Below are 14821 nucleotides of genomic sequence, written 5' to 3'. Positions count from 1 at the left end.
TTAAACTAATTTAAACCTATATACCTTGTTTAATTTTTTTATGATCTTCAACATTCCTATGACTTAACCTCATGAATTATGAAAACCACAACATTCAATGAACTATCAACAAGTAGTACTATAGAATCCAAGTGGGTTCCATTGTAATAGGATCAGGGACTCTATCTGACATGAACTGATTGGACTGCTCTTTAATTAACTCCCCATGAGGGATAAGCAGCATTACCAGTCCACAGAAGAGAACAATGCAGCCACTCCTGATGAGACCTAATTGACTAGGATCAGGAGGAAGAAAAAGAAGACCTAGCTATCAGTGGACATGAGGAGAAGCATGCATGCAGTGGGTGAAGGAAGGGAAGGATTGGGGCAGGAGGAAGGAAGGAACCACAGAGAGAATACAAAGTGAATAAAGTGTAATTACTAAAGCATTAAAAAAGAATACTGTAAATCATCATAAAAATGTAATTACCATGAACCTCAATGAATTTATTGACAAGTTTTCTATAGTAGTCTACGATGTTGTATGCTGAGAGAAATATTAAAATATAATATTTTTATTCTCATTTAATTTCTCTAAATTTATTTAGGATAAGATGAGTCTTTCTCAAGGGAAATGATCCAAACATTTCTTCTCCCTTTGTTTATAATACTAGGCATTCAGCGACAACCCCTGTTCCCCTTACTAGTGGCTGGCTCTTTGATTATCTCCTTCTGATGGGGGAGCCATGGGAAGAGCCATACCATTCCAGAGGAAAACAGTGCAGCCAGTCCTGATGAGACCTCATAGGCTAGGGTCAGATGGAAGGGAAGGAGGACTGCCCCTATCTTTGGACTGGGGGAAAGGCATAAGAAGAGATCAGGGAGGAATGATAGAATTGGGAGGGTTCTAGAGAGGGGGCTACAGTTGTGATACAAAATGAATCAAGTAAGAGTATCTTTTCTTCAAGATCCTAGGTATAACACACCTAGACATATATCCAGACGATGCTCAAGTATGCAAAAAGGACATTTGCCAAACCATGTTTGTAGCTGGTGTGTTCCTAACAGCCAGAACCAGGAAACAACCCAGATGCCCCTCAGTAGAGAAATGAATACAGAAATTGTGGTACATATACACCATGGAATATTACTCCGCAGTAAAAAACAAGAAATCATGAAATTTGCAGGTAAATGGTGGGAACTGGAAAAGATCATTCTGAGGGAGGCATCCCAGTATCAGAAAGAAACATGTGGTGTATACTCACTCATAAGTGGTATTAGACATAAAATATTGGATAAACATACTAAAATCTCTACACCTAAAGAAACTAATCAAGACAGAACACTCTGGCTGAGTTGTTCAATCCACATTCAAAATGTAAAAGAGGATGGACATCAGAAAAGGGAGAAATCACGGAACATGTGAGTAACCTCCCAGAGGGCCTCTGAAGAGCCCTACACTGCAGAGTATCAGAGCAGATGCTGAGATTTAGAGCCAGACTTTGGGCCTAGTGCAGGGAATTTTATGAATAAAGGAGGAGATAGTAAGACCTGGAGGGGAAAGGAGCTACACAAGGAGAGCAACAGAAGCAAAAACTCTGGGCACTGGGGTCTTTTCTGAGACTGATACTCCAACCAAAGACCATTTATAGAGGTAACCTAGAACCCTGAACAAATGTAGCCCATGGAAGTTCAGTGTCCAAGTTGGTTCCATAGAAATGGGGACAAGGATTGTAACTGATTGGCCTGCTCTTTGATCACCTCTCCCTGAGGGGTCTGCAGCCTTACCAAGCCACAATTAAGAAGCAGCAGTCACTCCAGATAGGTCCTGATAGACTAGGAATAGAAGGAAGGACAGGAGGACCTCCCCTGTTGGTGGGCTTGGTGGGACATGGGTGGAGATTGGGGAAGGAGAGTGGGATTGGGAGGGGAGGAGAGACAGAGATATAGAGGGGATACAAGGTGAATAAATTGTAATTGATAAAATGAAAAACACCAATACAATTGTTTACAGACCTTGAAAGAACAATTGTCAATTTAATATGGAAAACAAAGACACTCAGATTTGCTAAGACAATCCTGTACAGCAACAGATCATCAGAAGATATCTCCATCCCTGAGCTAAAACTGGACTACAGAGAAATAGTTATAATAACTGTATGGTACTGGCATAGAAACACGATGGTGGATCAATGAAAGTGAATAGAATACCCAGAAATAAACTCACACACCTATGCGTTTTTGATTTTTGTCAAAGAAGCCAAAACCATACAATGTATAAAGACAGCATTTTCAACAAATGGTGCAGGTCTTACTGGATTTCTACCTATGAAAAAATGCAAATGCATCAATATTTATCACCGTGCATGAAACTCAAGTACAAGTGGAAAAAAGACCTGAATATTATATCTTAAAATTAGTAAAAGAATAGTGTTTGCCCAAATTAGTCAAAGTTCTTTTCTAGAAAATTATTTTTCTTTTTTTTTTTGATGTGTAATTTAAGGTTTAATAGTGTTTCTTTTTATCAGTTACATTTAATTAACTCTGTATCCCAGCCATGTCCCAATCGCTCATTCCCTCCCAGTCCTTCCATCCCTCCCTCATCTCCACCGTGCCCCTTTCCAAGTCCATTGATGGGGGGTGGACATCCTCCTCATTCATCTGATCCTGTTTTATCAGGTATCCTGAGGACTGGCTGCAAAGCCCTCCTCTGTGGCCTAACAGGACTGCTCCTCCCTTCGGGGGTGAGGAGACCAAAGAGCCAGTCATTGAGTTCCTGTTAGAAATAGTCCCTGTTCCCCTCACTTTGGGAAACCAATTGGTTACTGAGCTACCACAGGCTACATCTGAGTGGAGGTTCTAGGTTATATCCATACATGATCCTTGGCTGAATGTCAGTCTCAGAAAAGACCCTGTGCCCAGATATATTTGGTCCTTGTGGAGCTCCTATCCTTTCCCCATCAGACTAACTCCCCTTCTTTCTTATGATTCCCTGTACTCTGCCAAAGGTTTGGTCATGAGTCTTTGCTTTGAAAACACTGCTAGTTAGAGTCTTTCAGATGCGCTCAGTAGACTCCTGTCATATGTTCAATGCACATCCCATCTGTCTTTCTAAACGAGGATTGATCATCTTACCCCATGTCTGCTCAATTGATTATTTTTTTAGGTGTATAGATTTCATTATGTTTATCCTATCTTATAGGTCTATATAAGTGAGTATATCCCATGTTTGTCTTTCTCCTTCTGGGATATTTCACTTAGAATTATCTTTTCTAGATCCCACCATTTGCCTGAAAATTTCATGATTTCCTCCTTTTTGATTGCTGAGTAGTATTCTATTCTGTAAAAATACCACAATTTCTGTACCCATTCCTCTGTTGATGGACATCTGGGTTGTTTCCAGGTTCTGGCTATTACACATAAAGCTGCTATAAACATGGTTGAGCAAGTATCCCTTTTGTGTACTTGCACGAACTTTGGGTATATACCTAGGAGTGGTATAGCTGGGTCTTGAGGAAGCATTAATCCTAATTGTCTTAGAAAGAGACAGATAGCTTTCCAGAGTGGTTGTATCAGTTTACATTCCCACCAGCAGTGGAGGAGGGTTTCCCTTTCTCCACAACCTCTCCAGCATGTGTTATCGCTTGAGTTTTTCATCTCGGCCATTCTGATGGGTGTAAGGTGATATCTCAGGGTCGTTTTGATTTGCATTTCCCTGATGGCTAATGAGGATGAGCCTTTCTTTAAGTGTTTTTCTGCCATTAGATATTCCTCTGTCGAGAATTCTCTGTTTAGCTCTGTTCCCCGTTTTTTAATTGGATTACTTGGATTGCTCCTTTTCAGCTTCTTTAGTTCTTTGTATATACTGGATATTCTTGTCCCACCACTGGTATTAAACCATAGATCATGCCAGATCTTCTCCAGGCCACTCACAATCCCTGGCTCAGTCTCAATATCGCTTTCAAAGGAGATCATTAACAAACAAAGGATCCAAGACCATGTTCTCAGTGTCCAGACAATAGCTGGTTCCATGAGACAGGTCTCATCCAAGTTTCAGGAATCTTCCTGGATCAAGCATGAAGAAATCTAAATCTAAATATTCAGGCAAGAGTGCACCCAAGTGTCACTCAGGAGAAGGTAGGAGCAGAGAGTTTCAATACTCCTCAACACATAGCCTGAGTATTGGGAAAGAAGGAGTTCAAGAGAAAAACCACTTACTGAGTTGAGATAGATTTTCAAAACAACAGTGGAAGTAGGAACTTTTAACCTACATTTACTATTACACTTATTGTGTTATTTGAATTTTATGATTATATATAAAGTATTCAAATACTTAATTTTTTTCCTTTGTAAATTTTTGAAATAAAACAATCAACTTTAGAATATTTGCCTATTTAATAAGTTAATAGAGTATTAGCACTAAATCCTCCTATGACAATATGTACTCTGATTTGTTATCTAAAACTTGGTAATTAGACATTCTTCTTTAGAGTCTTCATCCTTTCAAGTTAAAAGCTATATATTTATTTGCTATAAATGATCAATAAATCCTTAATTGTATAATGATATTAGAATTATTTTATAATATTGATTAAGCAGCATCGTTAAATTTAAATGTTTTGTGTATGTATCAGGAACATTGGTACAATAGCTGAGAAATTGTACTTAGTTATTATTGTGGTGTTTACAGTACAGATTAACTGACTAGTTTAGAGCTTGAAAAGTCTCTTATGCAATGCATTTGCTTAAACTAGTTCTAGTGTCTATTGCTTTCCTTCTTTACCGTATGGTTACTACTGCAAAATCCCTGGGTCATAAATTATGTTCAATTCCTCACTTTTTAAAAAAAGAAAAAAAGTTATTATATAATATATTCTGATCGTAGTTTCTCCTTTTACAACTTCTCTAAGATGTTCCTGACCACTTAAACCCACACACTCAAACACTTCCTTTCTGTGTCTCATAAGTAATCAGTTAACAATATTAGAAAACAACAACATAAACATAATAAGAAACACAGGAATGGGTAAAAACAAAACAATACTAATAATAGTCTGTGTTAAATCTAATTTTCTCTAACATTTATTGTTTGAGTGATTTAATTAGTGCCTCTATTTCACTAGGCATTATACATCTAATATAACTACTTATCCAGTTTTGATTTAAATTTAGTAGGCTGTATATTAGTTTATCTGTTTCTTTCAGGGTTTCTATTTTCTTGGAGCACAGACTTTTAAAATATGTCCTTACAATTCTCTGGGGTTTTTGTTTTGTGTTTTTCCTCCTATGTTTAATATGTTATTCTATTAATTTGGATATTCTCTCTATATGTTAGTGTTAATTTGGCTAAGTATCAAACTTACCTATTTTCTTTGCATTGTTTTGTTTCATTCTGTTTTGTTGATGTCATCTGTAAGTTTGATTGTTTGATGCTTCCTACTCCTTTGTGATTTTGTTTTTCTTTTCATTGTATTGCATTAAAGTATGTTATTAAGTTGCTCAGATGAGGTCTCTGTAGTTTTTATATGTAAATAGTTGGTGCTTTGCATTTGAATCTAAAACTGACTTCCTGTGTCTTATCTATTTGGGTAAATAGTATTTTCACTTGATTTCAAATTTTTTTTAAAATGGTTTTAGTTTTTAATTTCCTTCTTAATTTCTATCTTGAATCAATTTTCTGTCAGTAGTGAGTTGCTCACTTTTAACAAGTTTTTAAACTGCTATTGTTCTTGTTTTCATGTAGTTTTAATCTGTGGTGGTCATGTAGGGTATAGGGTGTGATTTAAATTTTTTCCTTACTGTTGATACTTGCTTTATTTTCAAGACTTTGGTCAAGTTTGGAAGAAAATCTATGAGCTATTGAAAAGAAAGTATATTCTGAGTTTGGGTTAAATCTTCTCTAAAAGTCTGCTAAGCTTATGTACATGTGAAATCTCTTAGCTACAGCTTTTCTCGGTTTAGTTTTTGTCTGGATCACTTGTAAATTACTGAGAGTGAGGTCCTGAAGCCTCCCACTACCACTTTGTGGAGGTCAATATACTTTTATATTTGTAATAGTATTTCTTTTATGTAGACAGTTACTTTTGTGCTTGGGATATGAATGCTTAAAACAGCAATAGCTTCTTGGCAGATTTTTGTTTTCAACTTTGATGACTATGTAGTGTTCCCTGTCTCTTCTGATTAGATTTTAGTCTATTTTGTTTTGTTTTTTTTTTTTGTAAGATATTAAAACTTTTACACCTGATTGGTTTTTGTCTCCATTTGCTTTGAACATGCTTTTTCTTTCTTTTATCCCGAGGTAATATTTATTTTTGACTTTCAGATCTTGTTCTTGGATATAACAGAATGATGCATCCTGCTTTTTTTTTATTCTTTGTTAATTATACTTTATTCACTTTGTATCCCCCTGTGGTTCTCTCTGTCCTCCAGTCCCAATTTCTCCCTTCCTCCCCCCTCTGGACAAATGCCACTCCCCAAGTCTACTCATAGGGGAGGACTTATTTTCCTTCCTTCTTTTCCTAGTCAGTTAGGCCACATCAGGAGTAGCTCCATTGTCTTCTTCTATTGCCTGGTAATGCTGCTTCACCCTTCCCCGGACCAGGGGTTAATGAAAGAGCAGGCCAAACAGTTCATGTCAGAGACACTCTCTGTACCTATTACTATGGAACCCTGCACTGCCATGGGCTACATCTCTGCAGAGGTCTTATGTTATCTCTATGCATGGTCCTTGGTTTGGAGTATCAGTCTCAGGAAAGACCCCTGTGCTCAGTATTTTTGTTTCTGTTGCTCTCCTTATAGAGTTCCTGTCCTCTCCAGATCTTACTGTTTACCACTTCTTTCCTAAGATTCCCTGCTGTGTGCCCAACAGTTGGCCATAAATCTCAGCACCTGCATTGATAGACAGCCCTTCTTTCATAGGATTCCTTGTACTTTGCCAAAAGTTCAGTCAAGAGATTAAATATTTATACATTTTATATTTATTGAGTGTGGTAAACATCTTTAAGTTGAAATTTTCTTTCTAGTGCCATATGGAGAGCTGAGATTGTTGTAGATAGATCCTGCTCAAATTTGGTTTCTCCAACTAATGTGGTTGATAGTTTGGCTGCCAAATTTTCTCTCATCATTTGGAGAATATGTATCAGGCCCTCTTTTTTCTATAACCTCCATTGAGAAATCGGGCTTTATTTAATGGGTCTGTCTTCATGATTTATCTTATAGCTCCCAATTTTCTTTTCAAATTTCATATTATTTTCCTTTCTTTCCTTGACTGCAAATTTCATGATTTACTGGTTCTTAATTACTGAATAGTATTCCATTGTGTAAATGTTCCACAATTTCTGCATCCATTTCTTAGTTTATGGACATCTGGGTTGTTATCAGATTCTGACAATTACGAATAAAGTTGCTAGGGACATAGTAGAACAAATGTCCTTGTTGTGTGCTTGAATATCTTTTGGATATAAGCCAAGGATTGGAATGGCTGGATCTTGAGGCGGCACTATTCCTAATTGTCTGAGAAAGATCCAGACTGATTTCCAAAGTGCATGTACATTTTCTGTTCCCACTAGCAATGAAGGAGGTCTCCCTTTTCTCGACATCCTCTCCAGAATGTTTTGTCAATGGACTTTTTGATCTGAGCCATACTGACAGGTGTAAGATCATCCTGAGTGAGGTGTCCCCAAAGCAGAAAGACATACTTGATATATAACTTAGTTATTAGTGAACGGTAGACATAAAATATAGGATAAGCATACATAATAGGTATATCAAAGGTAGCTAAGCATGAAGGAGGACCCTGAGTTAGATGATCAAGCCTCATTCAGATAGCCAATTTGGAAGAGTGAACAGCCAATTGGGAAGAGCCAACAGGGAAGAGCACAGGAGTCTACAACAGAGAGCCACTGATAGATTCTACCCAGCAGGGTATCAGAGCAGATGCTGACATAACTCACAGACATAATTTGGGTAGAGTGGAGGGTACCTTATAAAACAAGGAGGAGATAGAAAGACCTAGAGGGGACAGGAGCTCCTCAAGGAGAGCAACAGAAACAAACAAAAAAAAATCTGTGCAAAGGGGTCTATTCTTAGATGAATGTTCCAACCAAGAAATTTGCTTGGAGATAACTTAGAATCTAAGCAGGGATGTAGCCCATGGACAGCTCTGGTCACAAAGGAAGAAAATGTATCCTGTTTTGATGAGACATGATAGGCTAGGATCAGATGGAAAGGGAGGAAGACCTCCCCTATCAGTGGACTTAGGGAGGGGCATGGGAGGAGAGCAGGGATGGGGGAAAGCTGGGATTGGGAAGGCATGTGGCAGGGGTATATAGCTGAGAGACAAAGGGAGTAAACTGTAATTAATTATAAAGTAATTTTAAAATTAAAATAAAACAAAATATATTAAAACAAGTAAATGGAGATTGTAACACTAACATGTTATAAAATTCTAGGATGTATAATGGTATTGCAAATAAGTATTATTTTTTTTCCAAGTCATGCTGACTGAAGCAAGTCATATGCAACCAGATTAGTAATGTCATAATTAAAATATAATTTCAACCTTTCCCCACTTCCATTTCCCCCCTCCAACCTTCCCCCTTTCTTCCTGCCTTTATATCTTCTAAAATTCATGACTTTATTAAATTCATATTTATTGTTACATGTACACGTAAAAAGAGAAATGTAGTCATACAACACATTAAATTTTATTCCTGTTGCTTTGTGAATATGATTCCAGTGCAGAACACTTGGTATTGGATTACTAACTTGTGGTGTCTTTTGGGGGTAGTAGAATGTCCTCTACCAGCAGTTATTAATTGCTTTTAGTTCTCTGTTTATTGATAAGTCACTCATTCCACATCAACAAGTGTATTACTGTCCTTTTTGGGTTTTGTTCCTTGTTTTGAAAAAGTATTCCTAAAAAAAAGAAAGAAAAAAAGAAAAAGTATTGTTATCATCACCACACATCCAAAATTTCCCATCCTCCATGCACCCTGGAAAGTCCAGGGAGAACTTTTCACTTCTATCTAAAATATACATCATATGTTTTAAGCATACCTGTAACATTTTAGAGTTCTGGTTAAGTATTTCCTATATTCATGAAAAATAATAAAAAAAGAAAAAAATACAGGAAACGAAGTCTCTAACATAAATCCTGTACTAAGGAGCTCTGATACAGTGCTTATTTATTCATTCATTCACTTATTTGCTATTATAAATTGTGTTGTGCTGGGGAATAGAAATTTAACTTGAATTTCATGCTTAGACACACAATAGGCTCTACCACTGTGCTATGCCATTTATGTAGCTCCCTAGTAGAATTTTGAAATAGTTAAAAATCTTTTTCACTGAGTGCAAGGGTTTTAACAACATAAGACAAAGCAAGTAAGATAATGTTTTATTTTATTTTATTTTATTTTATTTTTTAAACAAGACAACACAACCAGCTGTAGGAGATCCTTACTGAAATTTTTGTGGTTAGTCAGATATTCTATCATATCATCTGCAAATAGTGATAGTTTGACATCTTCCTTTTGATCTGCTTCAATTGCCTTATTGTTCTAGCAAGGACTTCCAGAACAATGTTGAAGAGATATGGAGAGAATGGGCAGCCTTGACTTGTCCCTGATTTCAGTGGGATTGATTTAAGTTTTTCTCCATTGAGTTTGATATTGGCTATAGGCTTGCTGTATAGTAATTGCCTTTACTGTGTTCAGGTATGTGCCTTGTATCCCTGATCTCTCCAAGACATTAAACATAAATGGATGCTGGATTGGTCAAATGGCTTTTCAGCATCTAAGGAGACGGTCATGTGGTTTTTCACCTCAGGTTTTTTATGTGGTGGATCACATTGATGGATTTCCGTATATTGAACCACCCCTGCATACCTGGGATGAAACCTACTTGGTCCTAGTGGATGGTATCTTTGATGTGTTCTTGGATTCGGTTTGCAAGTATTTTGTTGAGTGCTTTTGCATCAATGTTCATGAGGGAGATTGGCCTGAAATTTTCTTTCTTTGTTGGGTCTTTGTGAGGTTTAGGTACCAAGGTGACTGTGGCTTCATTGAATGAGTTGGGTAGTTTTCCTTCTGTTTCTATTTTGTGGAATAGTTTTAAGAGTACTGGTGTTAGCACTTCTTTGAATGTCTGGAAGAATTCTGCCCTGAAACCATCTGGCCCTGGCCTTTTTATTGCATGGGAGATTTTGGATGACAGCTTCTATTTCCTTAATATTATATATATATATATATATATATATTTCTGTTTGAGGATGAAGAAAGATATTTCAGGAAGGCAGCCAATAGCTCCTCCTCTGGCATGAACTCAGTGGCATACTCTTTGAACACATTCCCCTTATGTTGCAGCCTTGCAAGGCCACAGAGGGAGACAATGCACCAGCCCTGAAAAGATCTGATAGGGTAAGGTCAGATTGAAAGGGAGGAGAAACTCCCCTATCAGTGGACTAGAGGAAGGGCATAAAAGGAGAAGAGTGAGGGAAGGTGTGTTTGGGGAGAGATGAGGGAATGGACCACAGCTGGTTTACAGATTGAATAAATTGTATTAAATAATAATAGTAATAATAATAATAATGAATTTATTGTAAAAATTGTTTTTTTGTGACACGATAAGTCACTGATAGAAATGAGGCTGGACATAGAGCTCAGCGGTTAATTGCATTTAATGTTGTATAGAGCACTTGTGTTCAGTTCCCAACTTCACACACTGGCAGCTTACTGCTGTCTGTATTACCAATTCCAGGGAGACATATACCCATCAGCATCATTGAGTATCTACACATTTGTGGTATACATAATCATACCCTGATACACAAATAAATAAAAATGCAACTTTAAGGCATAAATAAAGAATCTCTTTACTTAACTGAATATAAGTATAGACCCCAAACCACCTTGTCTGAGGCAGTTGCCTAAATACTCATGGCTAAACAGTTTGGCTTTTATAACACCTTTTTCTTTTATCCCTATCATCTCTTTTCTTTACAAAGGCCATAATCCTAAATCTTGCTGATTCAGACATAAGGGACTTTTTGTTTTCTTTTGTTTTGTTTTGTTTTGATTTGATTTGTTTTGTTTTGATTTGTTTTTTGGCCTGGCTCACTCAATGGAATTATTTCATTTCAATGTTGAGTTTACAAGTTTTTGTTTTCTAGCTCAGAAATTATAGTTTTTATTCTTTCTTTTCTTGCAAATTGCTTTCCTCATCAATTGTTGATATATTCAGCATGTTTGAATTATATTTTTCTCCATATTTAAAATGAAGCTTTCCAGTCCAATGATTAGTACATTTTTTTTAAATTATATTATCTGTCAAACTAAGAACCTAATGGTACTGGCATAGAAACAGAAAGGAGGATCAATGGAACTGCATAGAAGACCCAGAAATAAATCCACACACCTATGAATACTTGATATTCGACAAAGAAGCCAATTCCATTCAATGGAAAAAAGACAGCATCTTCAACAAATGGTGCTGGACCAACTGGATGTCTACATGCAGAAAAATGAAAATAGATCCATATTTATCACCCTGCACAAAACTAAAGTCAAAGTGGATCAAGGACCTCAACATAAAACCAGATACCCTAAATCAATTGGAAAAAAAAGTGGGGAACAGCCTAGAACTCATTGGCACAGGAGACAACTTCCTGAACAGAAAACCAACAGCACAGGCTCTAAGAGCAACAATCAATAAATGGGACCTCATGAAACTGAAAAGTTTCTGTAAAGCAAAGGATACCGTCATCAAAACAAAACGACTGCCTACAGATTGGGAAAGAATCTTCACTAACCCTTTATCTGACAGAGGACTAATATGCAGTATATACAAAGAACTAAAGAAGCTGAAAAGCAGCAATCCAAGTAATCCAATTAAAAAATGGGGAACAGAGCTAAACAGAGAATTCTCGACAGAGGAATATCGAATGGCAGAAAAACACTTAAAGAAATGCTCATCCTCTTTAGCCATCAGGGAAATGCAAATCAAAACGACCCTGAGATAACACCTTACACCCATCAGAATGGCCAAGATGAAAAACTCAAGCGATAACACATGCTGGAGAGGTTGTGGAGAAAGGGGAACCCTGCTCCACTGCTGGTGGGAATGTAAACTGGTACAACCACTCTGGAAAGCTATCTGGCGCTTTCTAAGACAAATAGGAATAGTGCTTCCTCCAGACCCAGCTATACCACTGCTAGGTATATACCCAAAGTTTGTTCAAGTACACAAAAAGGACACTTGCTCAACCATGTTTATAGCAGCTCTATTTGTAATAGCCAGAACCTGGAAACAACCCAGATGTCCATCAACGGTGGAATGGGTACAGAAATTGTGGTATTTTTATACAATGGAATACTACTCAGCAATCAAAAAGGAGGAAATCATGAAATTTGCAGGCAAATGGTGGGATCTAGAAAAGATCATTCTGAGTGAAATATCCCAGAAGGAGAAAGACAAACATGGGATATACTCACTTATATAGACCTATAAGATATGATAAACATAATGAAATCTATACACCTAAAAAAGATAATCAATTGAGCGGACATGGGGTAAGATGATCAATCCTCGTTTAGAAAGACAGATGGGATGTGCATTGAACGTATGACAGGAGTCTACTGAGCGCATCTGAAAGACTCTAACTAGCAGTGTTTTCAAAGCAAAGACTCATGACCAAACCTTTGGCAGAGTACAGGGAATCATAAGAAAGAAGGGGAGTTAGTCTGATGGGGAAAGGATAGGAGCTCCACAAGGACCAAATATATCTGGGCACAGGGTCTTTTCTGAGACTGACATTCAACCAAGGACCATGTATGGATATAACCTAGAACCTCCACTCAGATGTAGCCTGTGGTAGCTCAGTAACCAATTGGTTTCCCAAAGTGAGGGGAACAGGGACTATTTCTAACAGGAACTCAATGACTGGCTCTTTGGTCTCCCCACCCCTGAAGGGAGGAGCAGTCCTGTTAGGCCACAGAGGAAGGCTTTGCAGCCAGTCCTGAAGATACCTGATAAAACAGGATCAGATGAATGGGGAGGAGGTCTCCCCCATCAGTGGACTTGGAAAGGGGCACGGTGGAGATGAGGGAGGGAGGGAGGGCGGGACTGGGAGGGAATGAGGGATCGGGACACGGCTGGGATACAGAGTTAATAAAATGTAACTGATAAAAAAAATAAAATAAATAAAAAAATGATATATAAAAAAAAAAGAAATTGCCTTCTTAGGCACTTACGCCTAATTTGTTATTATATAATTTAGTGCCCTAACTGAAACTAATGCCACAAGTATGTAAAAACTGTCTACCCTTCTCCAGACATTTTTACACTAAGAAAAAAAAAAAAAAAACTAAGAACCTATACAGAAGATCTAGTTGGATAAGAAGTTTCACTGTAATGCACTAAATGATCTTTGTTCATGACAAAAACTTTTATTGAAAAACCTAACTCGGCTATATTTTAGTAAACATGAATCACCTGCCTTCTCAGACTCTTTAACTTAGTTCTTTCAATAATCTTTAATTTTTATGAATATTTACTTCTCTACAAGAACTTTGGAGGCAAAGAAAAACAAACAAGCTGTAAGTTCCACTTCTTGCTAACCTTGTTAAGTCACTTTTGAACTCTCATTAGATAAGAACATCACTATTTGCAAGTTTGTTATTATGTAGACTTAAAACAGAATAATCATCATAGTCATTGTAAAGAAATACTGGTGCTTAACTGAAAGAAGTCGTTAACTGATTTGGTTTAGCCGACATAGGATCATGAAAATAAATTTAAAAAATTGTTGAATCCAAGAAGATGGAAAGCTACAAATTCAGGGAATCTATTTTTTACCAGGTTTTGCATGCCTGAATATTTATGTTGCATTTATTTAAGTATATTTATTTAAAATGTCTAGGATAGTGGTACAGCACTTGGCTAACATGTGTGAGCATATACTTCCACTCCTATCATTATTAAAAATTACTTTGCAGTTCAGTTCAGAGAGTTCATATATATTAAAAATCTTAGAGATTCTTAATATCAACACTTGGAAGGAAGAGGCCGATAGGACCTTGGAAGTTCAAGGTTACCCTGCATTACAAGGTGAGTTTCATGAAATCCAATGTTATATACATAAAAAAATATATATGGATATATGAAATATATGATATTAAATATCAATATATATAAATCAATAAAAACAAAGAAGAAAATAATATTTATCTGTTCATTTTTTTTACTTTTAAAAAATTTATGTATGTTTTTATAAATTAGTTTATTCACGTTGAATCCCAGCTGTAGGCCCCTCCCTCCCAAAGACTAGGAAACTTCCCTATTCTTCTCATAGGGGAGGTCCTCTTCCCCTTCCATCTGAACCTAGCCTATCAGGTCTCATCAGGAGTGGCAGCATTGTTTCCCTCTGTGGCCTGGTAAGGTTGATCCTCCCTCAGGGGGAGGTGAACAAAGAGCCAGTCATGTCAGAGACAGTCCTTGTTTCTATTACTAGGACACTCACTTGGATACAGACTTGCCATGGGCTATAGCTGTGCACAGGTTCTGGGTGATCTACGGTATCTCCATGCATGGCCCTTGGTTGGCATATCAGTCTGAGAAAATATGTATCTGGCCAGAATTTTGTGATCTGTTTTTCTCCTCATGAAGCTCCTGTACCCTCTAAGACTTCCTCTCTCCCTATTTATTTCAAAAGATTCCATGCACTCTGCCTGGATTTGGACCATTACTCTCAGCATCTCCTTCAATACCTTGCTATGTAAAGCATTTCAATGGGCCTCTGTCGTAAGCTCTTGTCCTGTTGCCTGTTTTCTCCCTCTTCCTATGT

The sequence above is a fragment of the Meriones unguiculatus genome (assembly GCF_030254825.1).
Source record: "Meriones unguiculatus strain TT.TT164.6M chromosome X unlocalized genomic scaffold, Bangor_MerUng_6.1 ChrX_unordered_Scaffold_31, whole genome shotgun sequence".
NCBI classification, from domain to species: Eukaryota; Metazoa; Chordata; class Mammalia; order Rodentia; family Muridae; genus Meriones; species Meriones unguiculatus.
Note: the sequence above shows the minus strand (reverse complement) of the source record.